General features: G+C 36.0%; 1 protein-coding gene across 7 annotated transcripts in view; it reads right to left on the reverse strand.

Moving 5' to 3' along the window:
• LOC137645738 (muscle calcium channel subunit alpha-1-like) overlaps positions 1-20281 on the reverse strand; it is a 1524573-nt gene that overhangs the window by 759862 nt on the left and 744430 nt on the right. For 2 of the 7 annotated variants that reach the window (XM_068378635.1, XM_068378631.1), the window contains exons 1-2: positions 10819-10959; positions 5416-5745 (exon numbers count right to left, since the gene is read on the reverse strand). The exons of the other annotated variants lie outside the window; for them this stretch is intronic. The gene's annotated coding sequence lies outside the window, so the exon portion shown is untranslated. Of the gene's footprint in view, positions 1-5415; positions 5746-10818; positions 10960-20281 lie in introns of those variants that run through there. 7 annotated transcript variants of the gene reach the window in all.

Consider the following 20281-nt stretch of genomic DNA (forward strand, 5'->3'; position numbering starts at 1 on the left):
TGGCGTGAGAGAGAGAGAGAGAAATTTATTACGCTCAAAGACGTCAAACAAAGTTACATATTAGTAGTTACATACAGCACATCAGAAATCAACAAAAAAAAAAATTACAGCATTGAATCATCAGTATATCAGTTACAAAAATAACATATATGAGATCGTATTTCATTATCACAACAACTGCAACAGACAGTTTAGCAGCCACCAAAGTGTGGATGACGAGTCAAAATTACGTCTAGGTGGTCATCTTTGAGTAAATATTGGCAGGTTTGAAGTAAATTTTGTCCTTGAGGTAACAGAATCCTGACAGTGGGGCAATGAAGGCAGTAGTGTTCAAGGTTATTGGCATTAGCAAGGTTACACAGTTTACATGAGGTGTAGTGTGGTATATCTAGTGTCTGTCCAACCTGCCACACAGGATGATTTCCCAACCTTATCCTGGCACTTACGACATTATGCCTACGCACCATGAGTGCACATCGCCGGTACATGGGACGGCTCTGCAGAAAGTTATCATGATGTTGTATGGAAACACTAGTGCCCCTCTCTGCATCCCTACGCTGTATTGTACAGGCAAAAGCTGCTGAATATATTTTATGTTTAAGGCAGCGTAGTGAGGGCTCAGCATTTCTGTCATCAAGGTCCAGCGTGCAGGCAGCTTTAGCAAGACTGTCCACCATGTCATTCCTGGCAAACCCAATATGGGAGGGCATCCACATGAAGGACACGACAAGCGAGGCATTGTAAGCAGCAGCCAGTTGACACAATATGTTTTGCACAACACGGCCACAGCTGGGCCTAGAATATGTCAGTGCCTGGAGTGCAGCTTTGGAGTCACAGATCACCAATCCATTCAAATTTCTTCTGACAAGTAGAGTTACTGCATCCCATATACCTTAATGTTCGCAATAAGTGGAACTGGATGAGTTTGGCAACCTGCGACCATGCCACCCACCCTCAGGAGATTATAAAGTGGGGGAGAACATAGTACATGCTGCACTTCCATCTGCCTGTACTGAGCCGTCAACGTAGATGTGGTGTCCTGCAGGAACTGAAATTGACACTTTGGATATCGTTTCCAAAACCAGCTGCTTGTGTAGACTGGTATGGGCATCTTTAGCGGTTGGTGTGAAAGTGACAGCAGGAATAGGAACCCGCCATGGTGGCAAATCTTGGATGACTGCTTGCTCAGGTACACCGATATCAAGGTGTCGAAGATTTTCACATACTGCCCTAACTAGGTTATGGCCCCCTGGCCGGAGTTGAGGTCTTGGTGCATCTTCGTCAAGTGATGCTCTGAGGACAGCAGAGAAGTTTGGAGTAAACTGTGGAGAGTGCATACATTTAACAGAAAACATAAAGTGAGAGAGAGAGAGAGAGAGAGAGAGAGAGAGAGAGAGAGAGAGAGAGAGAGAGAGAGAGAGAGAGAGAGAGAGAGAGAGAGAGAGAGAGAGAGAGAGAGAGAGAGAGAGAGAGAGAGAGCATTATCTCCAAAATATGAGCTATAACATGACCGGCATTGAATGTAGATTAACATGAATATAAGTCCAAATTGGTGGGGTTTTACTGGCATGACTGCCTGGAACTTAGCTATGACAGAGCTCATGTTTTTCCATTAATATTTTACTACAAATAGGCCTAATATACACTAAAATATAAGTGCTAAAGGACACGGAAAAAAAAATAAAATTCTAAAGTAACCTATTTCTTGAAGAGGATCATCTGAAGATCAACTCGAAACAGGTTTTGACTCGAGAATGTTTACAATGATATCATCATGTGTTCCTACGCCTATTGACCCAAAGCACCGAGGTTAGAGTTCGTCAATCGTCTTTATCTTGAGTTCTAAATACCAATACTTCTCCATTTATCATCTACTTCACACTCCATAGTTCTCAGCCATGTAGGTCTGGGTCTTCCAAATTTCCTAGTGTCTTGTGGAACCCAGTTAAAAGTTTGGTGAACTAATCTCTCTTGGGAAGTGCAAAGAGCATGCCTAAACCATCTCCATCTACCCCTTACGATGATCTCGAGTAATCTCTCTTATAGTTTAATTTCTAATCTTGTCCTGTCATTTAACTCCCAATATTCTTCTGAGGACTTTGTCCTGAAATCTACAAAATCCTTTGGATATTTTTTTCATTGTCATGCCATGACTCTTGTCCGTACAATAACATCGATCTCAATAAACTGACTTACAGTCTGATTTTTATATGTAATTTGAGGCAATTTGATTTCCAAATTTTACTTAACCTAGCCATTGTCTCATTTGCTTGTTTTTAGTCTTCCATTAAACTCCAATATTAAAGACCCTGTATTAGAGATCATAGTTTTTAAATATTTAAATGATCGATCCTCATTAATCTTTTCTCTTTCCATTGATATTTCATCTTCCATAGCATATTCACTTCTCATCATCCCTTTCTTTCTTATATTTCATGTGTTCTAGTAAGCAAACATTGCAAATCCTGTGGTTTTCTGCTAATAAGGACATCGCCATAAACATACTTTAGATCAGCTAATTTCCTATTACTTATCCAGTCTACTCCTTCTCACCTTCTCTCTTCTATGTATAACAAAATCCTAAACAATATAGGTGACAACACATTCCCTTGGAGTACTTCCCTGTTCACTGAAAATTCATTTGATAGGGCTCCCCTAATATTTACTTTGCACTTGCTATGCTCATGGACAAGCTTAATCAAATTCACATATTCAACAGGAAGTCCATGATAACAGGACTCTTCACAACATTGGCTAGTGCACACTATTATCAAAGGCTTTTTTTATAGTCCACATTTGCCTTTACCAGTGGGATTCCATATTCTACACATTGCTCTACATGTCTTAGAATGAAAATTTGGTCACGAAAACTTCTGCCTTTTCTAAATCTTGCATATTCATCTCTCAACTTTTCATCAATCTTTTTCTCTAGTCTCTTTATAATAAGCATACTATATATTTTCATGACATCTAACGTTACTGTGATGCCTCTGTAATTATTGCAATCAGTCAGATCTCAATATTTTGCCATTTCACCAACACTCCCAGCTCCCATCCATCAGGTTTTGCCTCCTCATGCTACATTCTACGAAATAATCTTGTAAGTATTCTGTGAGTCACTTCATTTTTGGTCAATATCATCTCAACAGTTATTCCATCATAACCAGGGACTATACATTTCTTGAGTTTTTTAATGATAGGTTCGACTTCAAACTCACTGAATTCATCCATGGGCACATCCAGGTCTTCCTCAGCGTCAAATATATATCAATCAAATTGTTCCCTTCATATCTCCTATTCACGGCCTCACTAAAGTGTACCATCCAATGTTGCCTTTCTTCATCTTCTGTTGTTATAAGAGATCAATCTCTCTTTTTTATGGGTATAAGCTTCTTTTTTATTTGCCCCGTAGAGATTTCATTAATAATTCCATGATATATTTTTACTCCATAGCCACTACTTGAATTCATAGCTTTTTCAGCCTCATCTGCTTTCCTGTCTAAATACTATCAGCCATTCACTTTTGGCTTTTCCTTTGACCTCACTATCAATACTGGAATACTTAACATGCTCTACTTTGTAATTTCCATTACTTCCTCAAAAACTTTCAACAATAAATTTCTGTCTGTGTGTCCTTTTATTGTATCCCAAGCATCATTTGATATCCATGGCTTTCTTCTTGTAATTGCATGTCCCAAAGCTTCACTACCATCTGACTAATATTATGTTCTTAATACGTTAATGAAGACCTATAATGAGGCATTAATAATATATAGAATTACACAACCAAATAATTCGTTAATAAAACAGTGTTACTCATTGTCCTTTCTCGTGAAATCTCGATAATAAACAATAATCATTCAACTATTATGCAAGCTATTTAACTAAATCAACTTCTGTATTTACAACTGTCGTTTGAGGGCAACTGATACCATTCCATAATAATGTCCGTTACAATTCATAATAGAGTTATCATTCTACTACGGTAAAATTAATTTTTAGGCAAAGTAGGGTGTTTAGAAGAAAGTATATATGTAGAGTACATCACTTATTTAAAAAGATTTCATTAACAGATACGCCATTTCTGTCATTATTATTATTATTATTATTATTATTATTATTATTATTATTATTATTATTATCATCAGCCAATCAAAGGCTGTAGTTGTAAAATCAGGGTGCTACCAGACCTAGGGCTCCAACAAGGAATATAGCCCAGTGAGGAAAGGATATAAGGAAATAAATAAACTATACTTGAGAAGTAATGCATATAAGATATAAAATATTCTAAGATCAGTAACAACGTTAAAATAGATCTGTCAAATATAAACAATGAAAAGAGACTTATGTCAACCTGTTCAACATAAAAACATTTGCAGCAAGTATGTATTTTTGAAGTTCCCCGATTCAACTGTGAGATTAGGAAGATCATTCCACAATCTGGTCACAGCTGGAATAAAACTTCTAGAATACTGTACAGTGTTGAGCCTTGTAGAGGGAGCGGGCAACACTGTTAGAATTAAGTGTATACTGAGTACTGTGTTTAGGATAGTACAATCCGGGAATATTTGAATGCTATGGATGGTCAGAATAATGAAAATCTTTATGTAGTATGTTTACAGAAATAACAGGACGAAGGTACCAGATAATAATATCAAGATCAGAACTAAGAACTTTAAAACGTGAATCATGAGCTGTATATCAGACATGAGAACAATACTCGGAAAAATGGTAGATTGAAAGATTTTAATATTTCTCCATCCTTCTTCAAGTTGTATTAGTCACCAATAATCCTATAAGACATTCTCAGCAAGCTATTTTTGTGTGAAATTTAAAAAGTAACAGGCCGAATGTGTTCCTCAAAGTTAAATTTGCAATCAAGAATCACATTCTGACTGTGCACAATATTTCGACAAGAGAAAGTATTACAAAACAATCCAGTGTGCTTCCCATCACACCTCCCAGTTCCTACATCAATTCTTTGGGATGTCACACATGAGCCAAGTTAATTCTTGTCTCTACCTTAAACTGTACATGGATTGGTATGTATTTAATTAGGACACTGACTATCGAATATACATCAAACTTCCAGTGACCATTCATTGGATTGACAGGTGACAAAATAAAACCAGGATGAACATTTGAGAAAGTTATTTCTGTCGGTTAACTCAAGTATAAAACTGTTTATCTAATCTTTACATACATCATAATATACAAGCGCACCAGCTAAAAAGTCTTCGTTCCATGCTTTTCTTGAGAACTTTAAATCTATTGTTTAGTTTTGTAATCTTATTTTCATGTATAGTTTTACCTTCCTAGTGTGGTTTATTAACAGAAAAATAATCAACATGCAGTCATAGGTAAAATGAACAGGTTATATTTTAAACTCATTAGTAACCTAGAATAGCAGCTTACCTTATAACAGTAGAAGTGTTGTCCTTTAGTCTTTATTTGAACAAAACCAGTTTCAAAGTGAGTGATGCTGATTTCTTATTTGATCTTTCTTCAATTTTAAACACAAATAAAACTTAAGCAAATGTTCTTATCATTTTTCATTTGAAAGTAGGCGTAACTAGATACATCTTTAGATATTCATCAGTTGTGTCAGTTGGTGAGAAACGAGGACAAATAACTTTAAAGAGTTTTTCTTTATTGCGATAAATTTTCAGCCATGAAAAAGATGTCCAGTTAAGACTTTGCTTTATCTTATTTATATATAACCTCTGATTACTTTAATTTCAATTTCTTATGAAAAAAATAAACCCCAGGGATAGCATGAAAAATATTAGATTATGAGGCTTTTGTTATAACGAATTGTTTATAAGGTACTCCATTTATAAATCACTTGAAATATTTCATTGCAAATAGAAAATTAATTTCTTAAGCTTACTGGAATAATTCAGATCATATAATTTAAGCAAATAATTACATAGAGCTTAAGGAAACATTTTCTAAACTAAATGCTAGATATTACATGAAATAAAGCTCTTAAACAACACTATAAGAAAACTGCCAAAATATTTTCTCTGTGTGAGTCAAAAAATTCCAAATGATATAAGGAAAAGACGAAGATTAAAAGAGAATCAGGAGGAGAAAATAATTGGAAACAATATAGATAAGGTCCCAAAACTGGGAGTTCGGAGTAAAGCTTACATACAACCCATTTTAGAATGTGCTGTATTGAAGAAAAACTTTGCAATTATGCACAATTACTTCATACATGATGGATACATTTTCAGCCGCACATATATATGAATAATCATCACGACAGCTTGTAACAGATTTGAGAAATAGATGATACGAAGGCGCAAGTAACATGATTCACATAAATCGATGAGAACTTGGATACCATTTTAAATGTACCCAACCAAGGTCAGAGGGAAACAGAAAAATTGGAAGTAGGCTCGTAACAGTAGATCTTAGATTAAAAGATGTTTTTGGAGTCTAAACACGAATCTAAACATCCCAAATTCCGAAATTATAATTTCTCAGAGTTTTATAATACATGTGCCGTCTCGAAAATATAGAGGATGATATATTCTACTTATGGATTTTCATTCTATTTATAACAAGTCGATACTAAGATTCAGAGGATCGTTACGAGTTCAAAAGTTGCATTGCACAAAGGATATGTTAACATCAAGCCGAACAGTGCGAGGCTTAGTTGGATGCATAAAGAAAATGTGTGAAAAGTAGCGGCAGTGGTTGTATAATATGGTGCTTGGAAAGTGAATGATCTCGCTTTCTTCACAATAAGACAGTGGTTGGTGGCATAGTACCTATTTAAAACTGACAAGACATCTAGCGACAAGAGAGAGAGAGAGAGAGAGAGAGAGAGAGAGAGAGAGAGAGAGAGAGAGAGAGAGATCACTGAACTATTCAAGAATTATACTTTGTAATTTCTAGAAGGACAGGAAGTGGAACGCAAGTTGAATACCATAATATAGATAGAAACTAGCGACAGCACCAAGAAATTTTATAGTTATGGTGAAAGGAAGAACTAATATTATGATATAATTGTCTACGAAACCCGTCAAAAATGACGGCTAAATATTTAGATAGATATGTATACATACGCTCACGCACCTCCCTCTTACTACGGTATGACAACATATATATATATATATATATATATATATATATATATATATATATATATATATATATATATATACAACGTGATAGTTCCTTGATTTCTAATAGTTTTGAAAGAGCATTACCTATTCACCTTTTGTATTGATAAAACCAGTGATTATTATGAGTATAGCGTTCAATCTACATTAGGAATGTAAGCTAAGTGGGCCAGGACTAGAGGAAATAATGAGTCCCTGGGCAGGGGTGAATCATGGAATGTCCTAAACTAAGTTTACAAAAACATACACACTTCAACGTATGTGCCCTGTACATTAATTGATTATATCGTATCCAGTTCTTAGGTTAGGAGGGATTCAAGTAAAGTTTTGCCGATGTGATTCTAACGATATTCTAATGCAAGAAAAATTTACGATAAATCTAGCCCGTGCTGTGGATATGAAAAAGTTTTAGGTCAAGATGCATTCGGTTTCAACGCTCTTGTCTGCTAGATTACTACACAATTATTAAAACATGTTAAAAGTGGTTTTTTTATTTATTTATTTTTTTTTGTCTGACCATTTAGTTTTCAATTACCAGATTGAAGTGCAAGAAATGGAAAACAAATCCCGTGATCTCTTATGCAAACGCGTGCAGTAACAATCCACGTGATTTTTTTACAAATATTTTAAATGAAAGGAAACACGGTTAGCGAATATGCCAAAATACTGTATAAGCGATACCTGACTTTGAGGATTCAGAATGGGAACAGCGGGGACGAACAAAAAGAAGAGATCCAAATAAGAGCACAGCCACTTGAAAACACTGCACGCACTGGTTTAAATTACTATATCAACACTACATCACACGATTCTGACTAATTTTTGTAGCTAATAAATTCAATGGAGAACCTTTAAAGGTAGAAATTTACATAGAAATATATGGGTCGTAAGATTTTCATTTGTTAAGCGTTATTAATTTCAGGTACTTTTGATTGCAAATGAATCATTTGGTCTTTAGTGGAAGGGCTCTTACGTTTGTCTATCTTCAACAACGCAGTAAGTACCTCAAAAATTTAATGTTACCTTTTATGCTAAATTGAGTTAATGGGAATATAACCACTATCGCAATTTAAGGATTTGTGGGTTTACTTAATCATATATATATATATATATATATATATATATATATATATATATATATATATATATATATATATAAGGAGAGAGAGAGAGAGAGAGAGAGAGAGAGAGAGAGAGAGAGAGAGAGAGAGAGAGAGAGAGAGAGAGAGAGAGAGAGTAGCTTGATAAGGATATTTTACGTTGTCCTTAAAACAGAAAACCGAAATAAATCTAAAGGGTTAACTTCAAGCATATCAGTTTCACCCTTTACAACCCAACACGTGTTTTACTAGGCCAAGACGAGAGAGTAGCTGAACACCGTGTAATGCCACAGTGCCAGATATAGAGCCATAGCAGCGCCACTTCGGGATGAATATATGTTGCTCAAGGCAACAATCATGTAACAGCACGATTATGAAAGACGGAAATCAGAACTTTCAGATCTAGACGAAGTTTTTTTTTTTTCTGCAATTATAACTGAAATCGTATCTTGAGCATTTATTATTCAATTGAAATATTGAATTAGATCAGTAAAAAAAGTTTAAAGGGTCACCGAGAATCCCAATTATATATATATATATATATATATATATATATATATATATATATATATATATATATATATATATATATATATAAATATATATATATATATATATATATATATATATATATATATATATATATATATATATTATGAAGTGATAACTGGAAAAAGTTCTCCTAAAATTATCTAAATACTATAGGATTCATTGGATTTTCCAAAATAGCTAACAGGAATTTTGTTGCCCTAAACTTTGAACCTTTGCTGAAATTGTTCATTGAACACAGAAAATAAAATAAAAAGAAATCATAATTATTCATAATCTCCTCTTCATGATGATATAAAGCACACCATTTCATATAATTCTATGTATCTAAAACAGTTTCCTACATAACATCACGCAATGCTCTATTTCTTTCCTTTTTGTCTTAACTTTTCAATTCAGTTTGTAGGCCTGTGTATTAAAGGGTAGCAACGGCTATATGACCCTCGTGAAATATTTCTGAAATGTCTGTATGAACGGTGATCATAGTACTTCTTTATGGTGAAATAGTGAGAACTAGAAAAGTAAACAGTTAACATGTACGAGACTAAAAATCTTCTTTCATTTGTAGCAGCAAATGAAAGATTTCATAATCTGAGATGGAACAATGAAGGGGATCCTGACTCCAATATTATTTAAGAATAAAAAAGTGTTGTGCGATGAAAATATTGCATCGTTAAGTGTCCTAACAAAGAATCAGGTGATTTGACTAATGGGGATTTAGTTTAAATTCTGCATTCTGAATTTCACTATAAATCAATAGATAAAACTATGAATGTGTGTTCAGGAGATAAGATTAAAAGCTTTCATCAAAATCAAAAAGGTTCGGGAAACAATTGTAGAGAGAACGATGTACACCACAAGAAATCTAACGAAAACTTACACTCTTTTCCATATGGGCATCATATAGTCTTCTTCTATAGTCAATCGGTGCTTTTATGTACTTCTAAAGACAAAAGAAAAATTTTAAGCCCTCACTTTCCCCTAAAAATAGATAAAGCTTCTAATCAGACGCCATAATAGTTGTTTTAGAATTACTCTGTCTGCAGAAATAATGAAAATCTTGCTCGTGAATGTGAGCCCGAAAAGGAGCCTAATTGAAATCTTATTTCAACAAGTGACCATTATTACTATGAAAAAAATATTCATCTTATTTAGAATGGCATCAAGAAATTATTTTAATGTTATTCTACATACATAAAAACGTGCGCACGAGTATATATATATATATATATATATATATATATATATATATATATATATATATATATATATATATATATATATATATATATATAAAATTATAGACATGCGCATTTACACAATTACTGGAAAAGTATTAATTACCACGAATAAAATTAGATACACATACACACACTCACACACACACACATACATATATATATATATATATATATATATATATATATATATATATATATATATATATGTGTGTGTGTGTGTGTGTGTGTGTGTATGTGTGTGTTTGTGTGCCTATGTAAGTAGACAGCATGTATTCTAGAGAGAGAGAGAGAGAGAGAGAGAGAGAGAGAGACATTTGGCATTTTCTTTCCCTGGGACGAAATTAGAACTTGTACAACACAGAGGACCACTTTCCGAAAACGACTTTCTTGTCGACTCTTACCCACTGCCTTTCAAATAGAAGCTATAAAAATCGTAATATTGTAGTCTCCATAATCTCTCTATTATATTTCTATTTCTTTTCAGACACGATTTTTATTGTATTTTCAAAATAATTTGAAGGGAAGACTTCCTTTGCACCACTCCCTATAAATATGACATTTGTGACAGGCACTTCAAAATACAGTGCCACAGTGTTGGGTTGGCACTGGATGTGAGCACGAACATCACCTCTAAGTTAACTAGTAACAATTTTTTACAGTTTATTTTCAAATGGTTTCATGACTAATACTTTTTTTCATTGTATGTGAACACAACTTAATATTGCATAAATCAAGCAAGGAGACTTCCCGAGTGGAGACTTTTCGAGCATCACTATATTTCTACACAAAACACACCTTTTTTTCACTAGACTTAGAAGCGTAGGGTGGGTGGGGATAACTGCAAAACTATTTTGAGAGAGAGAAGAGGAGAGAGAGAGAAAGAGAGAGAGGCACCTATCAAACGCGCTCTTCCCTCAACTCTCTCTACACACACAGTAAGAGAGACCGGACTTTCACGTATTCTCAGAAAGTTTTTTTAAGACTCATTCTCACAGTGAGTTTGTAAGTGCGTGTGCGACCCCCTTCCTTCCTCACTCCCTCCTTCCCTCCCCCACCTCTCTCTCTCTCTCTCTCTCTCTCTCTCTCTCTCTCTCTCTCTCTCTCTCTCTCTCTCTCTCTCTCTCTCTCGTGGCCACACAAAACTAACTCCTGCACCCAGACAATCCCCACTTGGTCAGTTGCCAGCCAAGGTAGACCAATGCACCAGTCCCTTACACCTTTTGTTCTTCATACGAAAGACCAGAAGAGGGATAATGGTCAGCTCTCCTCCGGGTGCACACATAAAACCTCATTCTTTGCTTGTATTTTAACATGTTTTACATATAAGTTTGCAAATAATAAAAAATATTGTCGAAGGAAGGTATTACTATACTACAAATAGCAGATGTAAATACACTCACAATCTCTCTCTCTCTCTCTCTCTCTCTCTCTCTCTCTCTCTCTCTCTCTCTCTCTCTCTCTCGTTACATAACCTTATCAGGGTGGGTAACAAGTACAGAATTCAATTTGTGCATTAATTAACGCTATTTATAAAGCAGTAAAATGATAATTCCCATTTCCTTTTAATAGATTTAATAAGAATATTCTGACAAAAAAAAAAAAAATTAAACCTCGCTGTATTCCAAAGAATCTGAATGGACGACTTGAGTATATTGCATAGTTGACAGAATCATTCTTTAAAATTGGAAATTTCATAGTTTTACCATACATATTTTATGAATCACATAAAGAAAAAATGCCTGAAAGCTGTGCGTTCAAAGATTCTTTTTTTCTTTTTTAAGTCCAAGAATCACTTGAACCCCTTTTTGGATAGGGTTAAACACGAAGGGCCCTTTGGATATCTAACTATATTAGATAAAAAGGGCCACAGACAGAACACAAGGGAAACGTCTGACGAAGATAACATTTAATCTTCAAAGTTACTTTCTAATGATATATATATATATATATATATATATATATATATATATATATATATATATATATATATATATATATATATATATATATTATTTACTGAATTCTGGATTTATAATGTGAGTATGTTATGAAATCTACAAGAAACATAGCTAAGGAAGTAAATATTCTATGTAAACGAAAAATAATATACTACCACTACACACCAAAATCTCAAATTCTAAAAAAAAAAAAAGAAAAAAAAAAGAAACAGCAGACAGTATTCAGGAAAAGATAACAAACACGGCAAGTTATACATCTGACGATGACGAATGACAGTGTGACAGCATGATAATTAAAGGCCATCTTACATATATGAAATTTGAGTTAGAATAAAAAAGATCACTAATAAGTACAAATTTAGGCGTGACGCAAGGATTACCAAACGACTTGGGGCCATTGATATTGTCCATTATTACAGATGAGTAAGCTTCGATATTATTATTATTATTATTATTATTATTATTATTATTATTATTATTATTATTTTGATTATTACAAGCTAGGCTATAGCCCTAGTTGGAAAAGCAAGGTGCTATAAGCCCAAGCGCTCCAATTGGGAAAAATAGCCCAACGAGGAAAGGGAAAAAGGAAAAAAAGTAAATTACTGGAGAAGAATAAACGATCAAAATAAAAACATAAAAAAAAGGAAGGGAAATAAGATAGAACAACATGCCCAAGTGGCCTCCCCCCCCCCCCCCCCCAAGCAAGAGAGCTCTAAGCCTAGATAGTGGAAGGCCATGGTACAGAGGCTATGGTACTACCCAAGACCACAGAACAATGGATTGACTTTGAAGTGTCCTCCTAGGAGAGTTGCTTACTATAGCTAAGAGCGTCTTCTATCCTTACCAAGAGGAAAGTAGTCAATGAACAATTACATTGCAGTAGTTAGCCCTTGAACAAGTAATTGTTTGGTAATCTCAGTGATAAGAATAGACCAGACTATTTGGTATATGTGTAGGCAGAGACAAACTGAGCTGTAACCAGAGAGAGGGATCGAATGCAGTACTCTCTGGCCAGTCAAAGGACCCATTAACTCTCTAGCGGTAGTATCTCAACTGGTGGCTGGTGCCCTGGCCAACCCACTACCTACCAAAAGAACTGGGAAAAAATGTAACATTTCATATCACATTGAAAATTAAATCATATTATCGCAAAGAATAATCCTCGTTGATTAAAAATGTCACAGTGTTGACGTGTAAACAGAAATCTAAAAGACTGTGAACAGTCAAAAAACATCAGATATTTGCAGTAGTCATTAATTAGTTCAAGGATGTCCACATATTAGATATTCTTAGGATCTCGAAGTTATTGATAAGAAAATTCAACCTATATGAAGCACAAATAACAACAGGGCTGGAAAGTACAAAAAGAGGTTTGGATAACAAGGATATTTCTTTAAATGTGAACAATAATGCTGCTGGTGCGCTATAAGGAAGAGTATGGAAATTTATTAGGGATACTCAAAGAGATAAGCTTGATAGTTGTAAAAGCAAAACTTGACGCTTGATATTAGGATTTTGTTACCGTATTTCAGAGCGATGTTCCATAGAATAGCTTTTTAAACTTAGCAATAAAAAAAAAACACAAAGTTCTAGTGTGGGTAGGGATAACTGTAAAACTACCGAGAGAGAGAGAGAGAGAGAGAGAGAGAGAGAGAGAGAGAGAGAGAGAGAGAGAGAGATTCTATCTTAATTATAGAATTTTGGCCAGGTGGCCACGCGCTGGGACCAAAAAAGTCATTCAGCGCTCTATAGAGAGGGTGAAAACTTTAAAAGTTCGCCATCAAAGAGGTTTGATTGTATTAGAGATCAGGTGGAATTTTTGAAAACTAATTTAATCATTCGTTCAGCAAATATCTCATTAATAAGAAATTATACATATATAAAAGTCGTTGAAACAATGAAGGACGTCTCTTGCTCCAAGAATGAAAGTTACAGTACGGAAATATAAGAGAAAACAAGAGTAGATACGAACAAGGGATACCTTGCACGTTAGGAAAAAGAAAAAGAAAACAGTATATTGTCGTTGAAATAAGGGTCATGGATAGAAACATCTTGAGATAATATTTCCATTTTCACCCTTTAAACCAAATATCTGTTGGCCCACTGATTCAAGTCTTCTTTTCATTAATTTTATACTTCCTTTCTTTAGTGTTTCCTCATTTTTAGTCTGATGTTGTTTATGAATATCTAGGGTTTTTAATTTGTTTAATGTTTTGGATCGTTCTACTAATTCTAGTTCATCTCTCTTGCTTTTTACCCTCATTTTCAATCATTTCTTTACTAGGTTTTGTCTTTTCTAATAGTTTTCCTTAATCTAGTTGAAGCATTTTTCCATCTTTTTCTTGTGGTGATCCAATTACAAATTCAATTAAATCACTGTTCATTTCTTCGTTACTTGCTTCCATTTCTTCATTTTGTATTGTTAAACTAATCTCTTCAGATTTTTCTCTTATTACAGGAATGTTTTATACTCATATTTTTAATTAATTTTTATCTCTCTTTTCTAAGATCTAAACAAATTTTGCTTCTCACCAGTCTATGGTCGTTAGACTTTAAGTGATTTAACATTGTGACATCTTTAAATAAATTGATTTTTTCATCGAGAATTCAATCGATTTAATTTATCGTGTCTTCGTTTGGGCTTCTCCATGTCCATTTTGTATGTTCCTCTTTATAAAAGAAGGTGTTCATGATTTTAAAATCGTTTCTTTCAGCAAATTCTACAAGCATGTCTCCTCTGTCATTCCTTGGGCCCACTCCAAATTTACCTACTGCTGATTCTCTTCTCTTTTTTTCTTTTAACCTACTTTAGTAGTATTGAAATAACCCCCCCAAAAATGTAGATTTAGTCTTACGTTTTTTCATAGATATCTCAAGATCTTCATAGAAGTTTCTATGTCGTACTCTGTATGGAGTTTTCTTGGTGCATACGTTGGAATGATTTTCAGTTTTTACTTCTTATTTAATTTAATCAGTTCTTTCATTAGTACTACAAAATTTATCTTAGTTACATACAAGATTTTCATTATTAGAAAAAAAAATGCCATTTTCCTTGTTCCTTTCGAAGCAAGTGTGTAGTTCTTTTACTTTCACTCAATTGTACCGCACGTTTCATACATGCTTATACACTGTAATGGTATTGTTTTTTTGTCTTATTGCTTGTTCTTCCCTGAACTGATAATAAACCAATTGTGTAACCTTGCTAGCTCATATCTTGGGTTTTTTTTTTTTTTAATTTCTATGACATTCTTGCTTGCAAGTTCTTGATTTTCCAAAATACAATAATTTAATGCTTTGATTTTTCAATTCTGCTACTGTTAACGTGATAAAAATATGATCACTTTTGTACAGAAGAAATTTCAGTTTCCATTATAACTGTAAATAAAAATCTCAATATTGTTACAATGCACGTTATATAGTTACATTAAAATGTGCATATAATGTGAGACGATAAGAAATATAGTATAGTTTTTTTGCTAGTTAGTATGTGCAAGTAATGTTAGGTAATCTATAGTATTAGTGTTTCATAGGTAAATTTAGTAGGTTGACCAGGGCACCAGCCACCCATTGAGATACTACCGCTAGAGAGTTATGTTGTCCTTTGACTGGCCAGACAGTACTGCATTGGATCCTTCTCTCTAGTTACGGTTCACTTTCCCTTTGCCTACACATAATAGACTGGCCTATTCTTTATAAATTCTTCTCTGACCTCATTACAACAATGAGATTACCAAACAATTCTACTTCACCCAAGGGGTTAACTATTGCACTGTAATTGTCCAGTGACTATTTTCCTCTTGGTAAGGGTAGAAGAGACTCTTTAGCTATGGTAAGATGCTCTTCTAGCCCGGCTACGAGGACACTCCAAAATGAAACCATTGTTCTCTAGTCTTAGGTAGTGCCATAGCCTCTGTAGCATGGTCTTCCACTGTCTTGGGTTACAGTTCTCTTGCTTGAGGGTACACTCAAGCACACTATTCTATCTCGTTTCTCTTCCTTTTGTTTTGTTGAAGTTTTCATAGTTTATATAGGAAATATTTATTTAAATGTCATTGTTCTTAAAATATATAATTTTTCCTTGTTTCCTTTCCTCACTGGGCTATTTTCTCTGTTGGGGCCCCTGGGCTTATAGCATCTTGCTTTTCCAACAAGGGTTGTACTTAGCAAGTAATAATAATAATAATAATAATAATAATAATAATAATAATAATAAAGTTGAGTTGCATTCCCTCGCCCCTCTGTTACAGCCTAACAGCTCACTCGTACAATTGATATCCGCCAGAGGAATAGCTATCACCCGTATTTCCCCTCACTGCTGTGGCCTACTTGGTACAATACCGCCCCGAACCTGACTCCTCGACACACACTTTCTCAATGAAACTGCTGCTCTTAGCCAGCCGAGAAGCGTTCACCTGGTTAGAGCGTGCTGAAGTTCAGTTTCACAGTATGAGCGTGACTTGCTCCAGCAGCAAAGCAGACTCTATCCTTGCAGCAATTCCCCAGGACACGTTTCAAGAAATTATGGCTTTGCGACCGAGCGGACGCCCCAATAGAGTATGACGTCCTCAAAAAGTATTTCATGGAGCTGTACTCACCATTGTCAGCCACCCATATAGCCAAGCTTTTTCAGCTCTCTCAACAGATGTTGGGATACCAAAAGGCTTCACTTGCCCCCAAGGAAATAACCAGTATCACTCTCCTGCAATCTGCTGCAGATGGCTCTCCTCAGGAAGTGAACATACTTCCTGCTCTTTAGGCACGACACCTACCTAAACCTGCACGTGCTGCCATCCTCGATGCCGATGTTTTGCACATGAAGAACCTGATGACCAAAGTCAAAGCTCTTATGAACAGCCACTTCAGAACCTTAAAGACCCCCATCAATGCCTCCACCCCTGAGGAAGTAGACAACTACAGTATTCAACAATGACTGAAGCTGACGTAAATGTGGAAGGACACAGAAACCCACCACGTAACTTGCTGGAGTGGAGACAAACCTGTCATCACCAACACATGCCCCTCTTGCTCATGCCCCAACTAACAATCTAGATTTGGGGCTGTTGCGAAGAAATGTGCTAACAATTGTCAGTGGCCAGAAAAACTTGCAAGTAGGCCATCGCTAATCTTTTTTTTTTAATATGATACAGGTACCATTATGCATTTTTTGGTGTACACTGATGTTTGGCCTTCTCTTCTCCCAAGACCACTCTCCTAAACACGGCGTGGTTATTCTAAGCCTCCTGACGTATGACTGGTAGTTGCCAATGAATCTACAATCCCCACCCACAGGTATAAAACACTCACATTGTCGTTTTGGAGCACCAAATATGAAATTGGAAGTTTCTCGTTGCCAATTCCACATTTTCAATCCTTGGTGCAGATTTCTTCTCCCATTTCTTCCTCCTGGTTGATGCTGCTCACAGAGGGTTAGTCAATTTCAACTCATACTCACCAATACCTATTCAACCATTACACTCTGAGCTCGCTCTCCACATCAGCGCACCCACAGATCCCAATGTCAACCTCCTCACATTGTACCAAGAAGTCTTCCATCCAGAACATCGACAAACGCCCATGGTTCCAGACAAGCACAGTATTCATCCCCATATCAGGGCAATGGGGCTGCCAGTGTTCACAAGATTCAGGTATCTAGCACCAGATTGTTTGGCAGCTGCTAAACAAATGTTTTCCGAAATGGAAGAAATGGAACTTTGTCAAAAGGCCTCAATCCCCATAGTCATCACCCTTACACATCCCCCTGAAGAAAGATGGCTCCCTGCTCCCTTGTTAGGATTGCAGGTGTCTGAACATGAAGACAGAACCGGATCACTATCCCTCCCAAAAGTTTTCTCTCAACGCAGACCGGCGACAGGACACCATTCAGTACATACACCTTTAATTACTCCTGTTCTGGCCTTTGTAATGCTGGGGCTTCTTTCCAATGCTTCATGGATGGCATTTAAGGGTACCTCCCCTTTCGCATATATTACTTGTGTTCTCTTTTTCCAAAGAGGAACACCTCTATCACCTACGCATCATGCTCAACTGCCTACAACATAACAACCTTTTAATCATGTATGACAAGTGTACCTTTGGCACCAATGAATTATCGTTCTTAATGCACCGCATCACTCATGAAGGAGCTCATACCCTCCCTGAGAAGGTAGTAGCTGTTCAGAACTTCTGCATGTCCTTGATCGTCAAAGCACTGCAAGAATTCTTGGACATGATAAACTTTTATCACTGGTTCCTGCCAGCCATCACCGCCAGTCTTGCTCCTCTCTACACCCCGCCCCCCTCAAGGGTAAGGCAAAAGACCTGAAGTAGGGTTTCCTTCAAAAAGTAGCCTTCTGCAACACAAAGAGTTCCCTATCAACTGCTGCCGCTCTCACTTTTCCCATGCCACACGGCCTTCTCCTCTCCACCAATGCCAGCGACATCACTAATGGTGCAGTAATCGATCAGGTTGTCAACAGCTCACCCTGCCTATTGACCTTTTTCAGTAGAAAATTGTCCAAGGCAACCACAAAAATGGTGGTGGTGCATTTGGCTGTCAGTCATTTTCGCCAATTCTTAGAAGATACGACGTTCGTCATTCGCACGGTCAACATGCCTCTGGTACACACCTTTGTTCGGCAGTCTGACACTTGGTTCGCCCATCAACACCGACAGCTCTCTGCCGTGGCTGAATACAATTGCACCCTTCAACACGTCCCTGGGGAAATGGTTCCTGTTGTCGATGCCCCGTCAAGAAACACATTGGCTGCCATTAACCTGTGATTGGATTACAACGACTAGACGGAAACACAACAAAAAAATCTAGATTACCAAGCATGTAGGACAATCTGCACATCCCTCCATTGGGAAGTCACCCTCTTTGACGACTTCAGTGTCACCCCCCTCCCCCCTTTGACGTAATATTCCCATGCACTGAAGAGTCTTTGGCTTCATTCATGGCCATTCAGGTTCCTGGCGCTGATCTACTACACAGCTATTGAAGACAAAGTTTATTTGGCATGGCATTACTAAGGATACCAAGAATTGGGTCTTCATCTGTACTTCAGGCCAAACTTCCAAACTACATCAACACACCGAATTAGGCGTAGGCACCTTTCTTCATCCTCAGTGTTGTTGCTCCCATATTCATTTCGACTTAGTAGGTCCCCTACCCACATCACAAATACATCGTTACCTGTTTACCGTCATTAACCATTCAACTCTTTGGCCTGAAGCAATTCCCATGGAAACTACCACATTGGCATCTGCTTATGCATCTGCTTACTCTCAGGATGGATAGCGAGGTTTAGTATCCCTGGAATGGTTAAATGTTTTCATCGCACCTTCAAAGCAGATTTGATGTTCCGCCGCAATAACTCTAAATGGTTTACGGTACTCAGCTTTAGTGGTTCATACTGGAACAAAGAACCACTGGTGAAGATGCCCTGGATATGGTATATGGTATTCTGTTGGTTGTCCCTACTGAAATATTTCTTTCTACAACATCCTCCGAGAATCTCCAGCACCTATGCCATGTTATGGGATAATTACAAGCCTCAGGGAACTAACATGAAAACAGATCTGCTCTCAGCAGCAAAGAAACAATTTCAAAATCATGAGGAATATAGAAAATGGACATGGAGAAGCCAAAATGGAGAAATGAAAAATGAAATAGATTATATTCTCAGTGAAAAAAGTAAATTTAATTAAAAATGTAGTGTTAAATCAGTTAAAGTCAAACAATCATTGACTGGTGAGAAGCATATGTTTAGATCTAAGGAAAATAGTAAGAGAAAAATTAATTTTAATAAAGTTGATAAACACTCTTGTAATAAGAAAAAATCTGATTAGCTTAATTTAACAATACAAAATAGCTTCTCCTAGCTACATGATAAAATAGAAGCAAGTTAAAACGAAATGAACAGTAAATTAACTAAATTTGCAATGGGATAAGGACAGGTCATAGTTGGAAAAATTCTTCGACTTGATAGAGGAAAAGTATTAGATAAGACAAAAAGCTCCTAAAGAAAAGATTGAAAATGAGGGTAAAATCGAAGAGACGGAGTAGAAATAGTAGAACTATCCCCCCCAAAATAAACAAACTTAAATCCCAAGATATTCGTGAAAATAATCAAACCAACAATGAGGAAACACTAAAGAAAGGAAGAAACATAACATTGATCAAAAGAAGATTTGAAACAGGACGCCAATCGATGTTTGCTTTAAATGACTAAAGTGGAAATATAATCAACAATAGAGATGCAGTGATATAAATGGCAAAGGATTTATATGTAATGCTA

This window comes from Palaemon carinicauda, chromosome 8 (assembly GCF_036898095.1).
Source record: "Palaemon carinicauda isolate YSFRI2023 chromosome 8, ASM3689809v2, whole genome shotgun sequence".
In the NCBI taxonomy this organism is placed as follows: Eukaryota; Metazoa; Arthropoda; class Malacostraca; order Decapoda; family Palaemonidae; genus Palaemon; species Palaemon carinicauda.